This window comes from Lactuca saligna, chromosome 1 (assembly GCF_052625555.1).
Source record: "Lactuca saligna cultivar CGN05327 chromosome 1, ASM5262555v1, whole genome shotgun sequence".
Taxonomy (NCBI): domain Eukaryota; kingdom Viridiplantae; phylum Streptophyta; class Magnoliopsida; order Asterales; family Asteraceae; genus Lactuca; species Lactuca saligna.
Window position 1 is genome coordinate 38,953,246 of NC_136417.1, and position 9,610 is coordinate 38,962,855.

Genomic DNA, 9,610 nt, shown 5'->3' on the forward strand with positions numbered 1-9,610 from the left:
CGACATTAGTGGGAGGAGTTCGGACATGTCATTGGAGATGACGCAGCTTTGGATGCTATGACCTGGGTTGACTTTGCTATCTGGTTCAAAGCTGAGTTCGCATCGGTTATTGAGGTGCAGCAGTTAGCCAGGGAGCTTCAAGATCTCACCCAGACTACAGAGACAGTGGCGGAGATTACCGCCAAGCTCAGGGAAAGGGTGCTTCTCGTTCCTCAGTACCCAACTGATGAGGAAATGAAGAAGGCCCGTTATCATGACATGCTACGGAGTGACATCCGCCAGTTTGTGAGCCGGTCCACCTGTAAAACGTTGGATGACATGATTGCTAGGGCTCGGGAGAGAGAGATTGACCTTGAGATGGAGAGAAAAAGGAAGTCGGAGGCAGATTCAGGTTTAGGGAGTTTGGGCAAAAATCCCAAGGTTTCAGATCATAGATCCAGGAGTTAGCAGAGCCACAGTCGGTGTGGAAAGTGTGGAAGATTGCATGATGGGCGTGCAAGGCAGGGAGTTCCGGCTGCTACAAGTGCGGTCGGACTGGGCATATGAGTAGAGATTGTACAACCACTACTACCGCCATTGCGACATCAGATCTGATTTGCTTCCAGTGCAATCAGAGGGGACATAAAAAGTCCTAGTGTCCGAGTTTAGCTGTTGAAGGAAAAGTGTCAGCACATGCTCCTGCTACTTTGAGGATTATAGATGGCCATCAGGGCTGAGTTGAGACACCGGTGGAGAAGAGTAGGGCTTTTCAGATGACAACAGAGGAGGCGCGAGCGACTCCTGATGTGGTGATGGGTATGTATTTTTCCCTTATATCTTCATTTATTATTGATTGTTTCTTATGGTTATATGTTTTGTATAGGGTCGTTATCAGTGAACGACATTTCAGCCACAATATTATTTGATTCGGGGGCTACCCGATCATTCATCTGTCTTGAACCTAGCAAGAGGTTTAGCAGAGCTCCAGGAGAGCTAGATTGTCCACTTGAGGTTGAGATAGCAACTGAAAGGACCGTTAGGGTGGCGAGAGTACATAGAGGATGTTCTCTACAGTTATTCGATGAGCAGTTTCCGGTGGACTTGGTCCCTATTCCCCTACGAGGGAATAAGGTCATAGTAGGCATGGATTGGCTAAGCCCTAATGGGGAGGTGATAGATTGTGAGCTGCAGTTAGTAAGGGTTTGCACCCCCAGTGGGGGAGAGTTAGTGATTTAAGGCGAGAGGCCACAGCGCGGACCAGTTCTGTGTTCAGTAGCGAGAGCGAGGCGCTATTTGCAGCAGGGATGCGCCGGTTATATTGCCTATGTTTTAGATGCCCGGGAGAAGGAAAATACGACAATTGATGATGTTCTTGTAGTGTGAGACTACCCGGATGTATTTCCAGAGGATTTTCCTGGAATACTTCCCGAGAGACAGGTCGAGTTCAGGATTGACCTAATCCCTGGTGCGGCTCCGATAGCTAAGGCACCATATCGGTTGGCTCCCCCAGAGCTGCAGAAGTTGTCTATGCAGCTGCATGAGCTTCTAGAAAAGGGTTTTATCAGGCCGAGCAGTTCACCCTGGGGCGCACCGATTTTGTTCGTAAAGAAGAAGGACGGGTCGCACCTTATGTGTATAGATTACCGGGAGTTGAATAAGGTAACGGTGAAGAACCATTAACCATTCTCGAGGATAGATGATTTGTTTGATCAGCTGCAAGGCACATCTTGGTTTTCCAAGATTGATTTATGCTCTGGGTATCATCAGATGCGAGTCAGAGATGAAAATGTGCAGAAGACTACTTTCAGGACCCGGTATGGTCATTATGAGTTCGTGGTTATGCCGTTTGGGCTCACCAACGCTTCAGCCGTGTTCATGGATCTCAAGAACCGCGTATGTAGGCCGTTGTTGGATCAGTCGGTGATAGTATTCATTAATGACATCTTGGTTTATTCCAAGACTCAGGAGCAGCATGAGGAGCACCTGAGAGAGGTGCTAGAGATTTTGGGGAGGGAGAGACTTTTCTCAAAGTTCTCCAAGTGCGAGTTCTGGTTACGCGAGGTGCAGTTCCTTGGACATCTTGTCAACCAGAAGGGTATTTTGGTAGATCTGGCCAAGATAGAGGTCGTGATGCAGTGGGAGGTCCCGAGATCTCCATCTGAGATTCGGAGCTTCCGAGGTTTAGTAGGGTACTACAGGAGATTTATCCAGGATTTCTCCAAGATAGCAGTACCTCTCACCCGACTAACTAAGAAGTTGGTGGTGTTTCGCTGGGGGCCTGAGCAGCAGGCAGCATTTGAGACCCTCAGGCAGAGATTGTGCGAGGCACTGATCCTTACCCTGCCGTAGGGAGTAAAGGATTTTGTGGTTTACTGTGATGCTTCGATCACAAGTATGGGAGCAGTGTTGATGCAGCGAGGTCATGTGATTGCTTACGCCTCGAGACAGTTGAAGCCTCATGAGGCTAACTATCCTACGCATGACTTAGAGCTGGGGGCAGTGGTATTTGCTCTCAAGATTTGGAGGCATTACCTTTATGGGGTCCATTGTACCATCTACACGGATCATAAGAGTCTGAGGTACCTCATGGATCAGCCAAATCTTAACATGAGGTAGCGGTGGTGGTTAGATGTGGTAATGGATTATGATTGTGAGATCCTTTATCACCCAGGGAAGGCCAACGTAGTGGTCGACGCCCTGAGCCGCAAGGCGGCAGTGGCCCCGATCAGGGATATATGTTTGAGGATGACAGTAATTACTCCATTGTTAGAGAAGATCATAGAGGCTCAGGTCGAGGGCCTTAAGGAGCAGAGGTAGAAGTGTGAGAGGATTGTTGGCCGAGTAGCTTCCTTCGACTATGACAGTCAAGGATTGTTGACCCTTCATGGGAGAGTTTGGGTATCGTACTGGGGCAGAGTACGGCAAGTATTGATGGATGAGTCTCATTAGTCTCAATTTTCCATCCACCCAGGGGCAATGAAGATGTATAGGGATCTTCGACCCGACTATTGGTGGCCCTGCATGAAGCGGGGTGTCGCCTGGTATGTGGAAAGGTGCTGGACCTGCAGGAAGGTTAAGGCGGAGCACCAGAGGCCTAATGACAAGATGCAGCCGTTAGACATTCCAGTGTGGAAATGGGAAGACATCACCATGGATTTTATCACTAAGCTCCCACAGACCACACGTGGAGTGGATTTGATTTGGGTTATAGTGGATCGATTGACGAAGAGTGCTCATTTTATACCGATCCAAGAGAGCATATCGGATGAGAAGCTAGCCGATATTTATATGCGAGAGGTTGTGGCATGGCATGGAGTGCCTGTTTCAGTGGTGTCAGACCGATATGTCCATTTTACTTCCAGATTCTGGAAGCGGTTTCATGACGAGATGGGTACTCGTCTCCATTTCAGCACCGCTTTCCACCCTCAGATGGACGGGTAGAGCGAGAGGACGAATCAGACTCTTGAGGACATGCTCCGGGCATGTTTCCTAGATTATACCCTAAAAGGACCGATGAACCTGGGGCCCAGTTGAGGAAGTGTTTGGTGGACTAGTCAGCAGTTGTACCCTTGGAGGATATTTAGGTTGATAGCAGCCAGAATTATATTGAGAGACCGGTTGCGATTTTGGATCGAAAGATGAAGACCTTGAGGAACAAGTTGGATCAATTGGTAAAAGTGCAGTGGAAACACTGGAAGGGGTCTAAGTGGACGTGGGAGGCAGAGGAGGAGATGAAGGAGAACTACCCAGAGTTGTTTCCTGATGCAGCAACAATAGACTTGGAGGACGAAGTCTAAAATAAGTGGGGGAGATTCGTAGCACTTTATTCCTGGTATGTATTTTAATCTAAGTATTTTTGCATTTTTTAACTGGGACTTAGCGAGTTGTAGGCCCGACTAGCCGAGTAGAGACAAGATATTGAGCACGTTTAAGTTGGCGACTCTGCGAGTCCGCTAGTCTAGAAGAAACCGTAGATCCATGGGTTTTGCACCCTATTTAAACAATGTTGAGCATTTTGAGCATTTCTTGTGTGAATCTTAAAGTTTTGAAGAGAAGAAGGAGGTTAGATCCAAAGGAGTAGAAGGAGATCCAAGATCTTGCACCCACTACAGATTTTATTGAGCCGGGGAGATACCGAAGCAGCAGTAGACAGATTCCATAGCAGTTCACTCAGCAGCCAGACTACGAGGTGAGTTTTCCTCCCAGTAGGAACGGGTCTACGGCCACAATGCCGACCCATTTAGTTAGCAGTAGTTCCAGTCCTCGGTCTGATGCAGTAGTTAGATTGCTTGATGTCTTTGTGATTCAAGCATATTTGTGTTATATGTTCCAGAATACGGTTCAATGCAGTATGCATTATATAAGCTTACGCTAATTGATATGTTTATGATATGCTATGTTATGCTCAGTCAGTTTCCGGACTTCGGTCCGATGCAGGGGACAAGGTCCCAGTCAGTTCTGGATTTCAGTCTAATGTAGTTAGTTCTAGACTTTGGTCCGATGCAGGGGACAAGGTTCTAGTCAGTTCCAGACTTCGGTCTGATGCAGAGGGCAAGGCCGTGGTTAGTTCCAGACCTCGGTCTGATGCAGTTTTCGGACATCGATCTGATGCAGTGGGCAATGCCAAGTATGTGTTAAATGTTATTGTATGGTATGTGGTAGTTTGGGGGAGCTCACTAAGCTTCGTGCTTACAGTTTCAGTGTTGGTTTCAGGTGCTTCCGTAAGTGAAGGGAAGAGCTCGGGATGATGGCATCGCACACACCATAGCTTCAGTTTTTGTCCAGGGAGTTGATTTAGCTTTTCATATATATATGATTTGATACAGTCTTGATACAGTTTTCTTGTGATACTTTTTTATGGTTTTGAGATATTGACGTATAGGTTTTTATTTTATGGTATTGATCTAATGATTTTAGTAATGATTAAACAAAATTTTTGGGTTGTATTTTGGGATGTTACGAACTTTGATGAGTAGTTGGCTATAGATATCATTCTACACTCCGTACCTCCTTGTTATGATCAGTTCTGCATGACCTATCATATAAATAAGGAGGAGGTCACCTTGAGCAAGCATCAGGGACTTTTGAGGACTGCTGAAAGCAACCTCAAAGGGAAAAATGTTGTTTCTACTCCTACCACTGCCCAGTTCTAGCAATCAGGCAAGGTAAGGGGAAGAATAAGAAGACCCTCTGAATGGTACAAGGGGAAAATATCTTGAAGGCTCCTCTTCTAGTGGAACCAAAGGTGGTTCTGCTACTCCCTCTTCCAACCCAAAAGATGCACAATGTTTCTATTGTCAGGAAAAGGGGCACTGGAGAAAAAAAAGCTACCCTAAGTACTTGCAGGATATAAATGATGGGAAGACCACACCATCCTTTGCAGGTATTTACACTATATTGTCTAATAACTCACAACATACTAACTCTTGGGTCCTTGATACAGGGTGTGGAATTCGCATTTGTTCTAATTTTCAGGGACTAAGAAGAAGTGCGGAAGTGGATCGCGGGAAGATAAACTTAATCATTGGGAATATGAAAGCACCACCTGTCACCAAGATTGGAGTTTACTCTTTATTGCTAAGTAGTGGCTTAACATTAGATTTGAATAAATGTTGTTACTCATCTAAAATGGCGAGAAATATTATTTCTTTTCATGGCTTGTACAAACAAGGTTATAATTTTTCAATTGATAATGAATGTTGTGATATTAATGTTTTTTATGATGATGTGTTTTATTTTAAAGCATTACCTTGCAATGGTGTATATTAATCTATGAATATTGTAGATAACTTAGGAAATAATGTATTGCATATTGATTCTTCCACTAGTTTGGATAAGGCATCCTTGTGGCATTGTCATCTTGGACATGTCAACAAGAACTGCATAGGCTAACTCCAAAAGTCTGGAGTCTTGGAATCATTTGACTTAAAGTCAGATGATATTTGCAAGTCTTGTTTATTGGAAAAATTACAAAGTCACCCTTCACTGGTACTTGTGCAAGGGGTGAGGTTTTGTTGGATCTCATACACACAAATGTGTGTGGTCCTTCAAAACCACCACTAGGCATGCTAACCAGTTCTATGTGACTTTTACTGATGATTATAGTAGATATGGCTATGTCTACTTAATCAAGCATAAGTTGAAAACCTTTGAAAAGTTCAAAGAGTTTAAACAGGAAGTGGACACTCAGCTTGGCAGAAACATTAAGATGCTTCAATCCGATCGAGGTGGTGAGTATCTTAGCACACAATTGACACCTCCTAGGACATCACAGCTTAATGGTGTGGCCGAGAGGCACAATCGAACCTTGTTGGACATGGTTCATTCCATGATGATTTGAGCTCATTACTAATCTCATTTTGGGGGTATACCTTAGAGACTGTCACCTATATCCTTAATCTATTCCTAACTAAAAAGGTTGCCAAAGCACCTCACGAGATGTGAAATGGGAAAACTCCCACTTTATATCACATCAAGATTTGTGCTTGTGAGGCTTTCGTGAGATGAAAACTCACGATAAGCTCAAACCTCATAATGAGAGGTGTATTTTCATCGACTACCCACATAAATCCTTTGGTTACCTCTTCTGTAGACCAGTGAAAATATGGTCTTTGTGGTAACGAGAGCAGTCTTTTATAAGAGAGAATTCATAAGCCAAGGAAATAGTAGGAGGCAAATTGACCTTGAAGAGCTTCAAGAGTCAAGCAGTGAAGGAACCTCGAACCCTAGAAATCAACCTGAGGAGGAAACTCCTGTTGAACCAGCTAGCAAGTCTTTACCTCTGAGGCGTTCCACCAGAGTTAGGAATCCACCTGAGCATTACTATGGTTTCCATATTACTGCGGAGGGTGATACCTTTATTAGCAATAGTACAGTGGTAAATCTGGATGAACCTAACAACTACAAGGAAGCCATTGCAGGCCCTGGGTCTGCTAAATGGAAAAAGGCTATGGACAACGATATCCAATCCATGTATGAAAATCAAGTTTGGAACTTGGTTGACAATGTATCGGGTCATTAGACAGTCGGATGCAAATGGATCTTCAAGAAGAAGACAGAGATGGATGGCAAGGTACACACTTACAAGGCGCAAATGGTAGCATAAGGCTTCACTCAAACTCTAGGAGTTTGCTATGATGAAACCTTCTCGCTAGTAGTGAAGATTAAGTCTATTAGGGTTATGCTAGCCATTGCTGCAGTTAATGATTATGAAATATGGCAAATAGATGTCAAAACTGCTTTCCTTAATGGAAAGTTGGCTGAGAATGTTTACATGGGTCAACCAGAGGGTTTTGTCAATGCAAAGTACCATGATAGAGTGTGTAAGCTTGAGAAATCCATTTATGTATTGAAACAAGCATCTCACAGCTGAAATCCTTGTTTTAATGAGAAAGTCAAAGAGTTTGGTTTTTCGAGAAGCGAGGATGAGTCTTGTGTATACGTAAGAGCTAGTGGGAGTATAGTTATCTTTTTGGTACTATATGTAGATGACATACTACTCATAGGAAATGACATCCCAACCTTGCAGGAGGTTAAGTCCTGGCTTGGGAAGTGTTTAGCTATGAAGGACCTTGGAGAAGCTGCCTATATTCTAGGGATAAGGGTATTGAGAGATAGGAGTAAAAGACAATTGGACTTAGTCAGAGTACTTACTTGGATAAGGTGTTAAAGAGGTTTAACATGCAGAATTCAAAGAAAGGTGAATTACCGATATAGCATAATGCTAGACCGAGTAAGACTCAGAGTCCGAGTACAGAGGTTCAGATAGCTGAGATGAGTCGATTACCGTATGCTTCTGTTGTTGGTTCGATCATGTATGTTATGAATTGTACTCGCCCTGACGTGGCCTTTGCTTTGAGCATGGTCAACAGATATCAGGGGAACCCCGACAATGCTCAATGGATTGTGGTAAAGAACCTTTTCAAGTACCTACGGAGGACTAAGTGTTGGATCCTTACCCTTGGTGGGAGTGATGACTTGAAAGAGGTGGGGTATAGTGATGCTAGCTTTCAAACCGACAGAGATAATTTTTGCTCTCAGTCGGGCTGGGTCTTTAATATGAATGGAGGGGTGGTTACTTGGAAAAGTTCCAAGCAGGAGATAGTATCATATTTGACATGTGAATCAGAGTACATAGCAACAAGTGAAGCGGCGAAGGAGACGATATGGCTGAAGAACTTCATCGGAGACCTTGGAGTTGTACCAGCTATAAAGGAGCCTATGGAGATTTCCTGTGACAGCAATAGTGCGGCTGCCTTAGCCAAGGAACCAATAGATCATGGCAGATCTAAGCACATTGAGAGAAAATATCACTTGATAAGACAAAAGATTGAAGAAGCACTCCTCGTGGCAAATAGGGTATCATCAGAAGAGAACCATGCAGATCCCCTCACGAAGGGACTGACTAGTGTTAAGCATTTGCAGCATGCCAGGAGCAACGGTCTGAAGGACGATATTAGTTTTAATAATTAGGTAGCTATTTTTGAAGCTTGTAAAATGTAGTTGACATTTGATGATTAAATATAAGATGTTATTTATTTATGAGTAAAGTTACTATCTTGTGTTAATCGTTTACTATTGTTTCATTTTGCATGTTTTCACTTCTAGAATAATTATGTTATGGTATATCATATTATTCAAACTATCCATAGTCTATAATAATTTGGAAGTAGGTATCGAAATAAGACTGTCATGAATTGAATATGTAGATTTGTCTGAATTGTATTAGACATAGCAATATTGCTGCAACATTCATGAGCACTCATAAGTTCTGAGTATTGGATTAAACTCACGCTCACTTGTATCACTTCATGGAATTTATCTTGAGTGATCATGAGATGCTAATATCATATAAGTCTTCAAACGTAGAGATATGAGTTGTTGACTATGAGTTGGTTGTACATTGATTGTACGAAAACGCATCTGTAACTTGATGTTATAAAACGTGCTCTTGTGTATGATTCAACAAGTAGTTAGTACAAACATATGAGTCGAAGTTTATCTGTTCCTTTTAGTCCTTCGAGGATAAAAAGCGATATCATGGGCCCCTCGATGATTTTGTTTTGACATATGTATTGGGACCGGTCAAAACCAAATTGAGGTGTTCAATTAAGTTCAATGTCAAACAAAGCTGAAATCGGGAAACAAACTGTTGGACAATAAGTACAACATTGTTCCATGTATTTATCCAACTGATATCTTGAGAACAGAGGATTATATGATCAATTATCTAAAATGGCAATTCATTGTTCGACAAGGTTTTAAGAGCTACGATTGTTGGCCGATTCGTGAAGTTATACTTGCAACTATAGTTATCAGACTTATCCAAGTAGGAGACTATTGGATAAGGTGTCTAAGTCCATAACTATATTTGGTATGTACTTGACCCGACCCATCATGGTCCATTTGGGTTGCACTACACCAGAACAATTTGTATGGATAGACTTTTGAATAGATTATATATTTATGATTTATTAATATATTATAAGTTATAATATATTAATATGAAATCTTATTATTAAATTAGTATTGATCAACAATTGATTTGGAATTAATTTTGTGATAAAAAATAAGACTAATTAAATATGGACTCTTATGTAGTATGGGCTAAGCTTACATGGAGTTATAACCC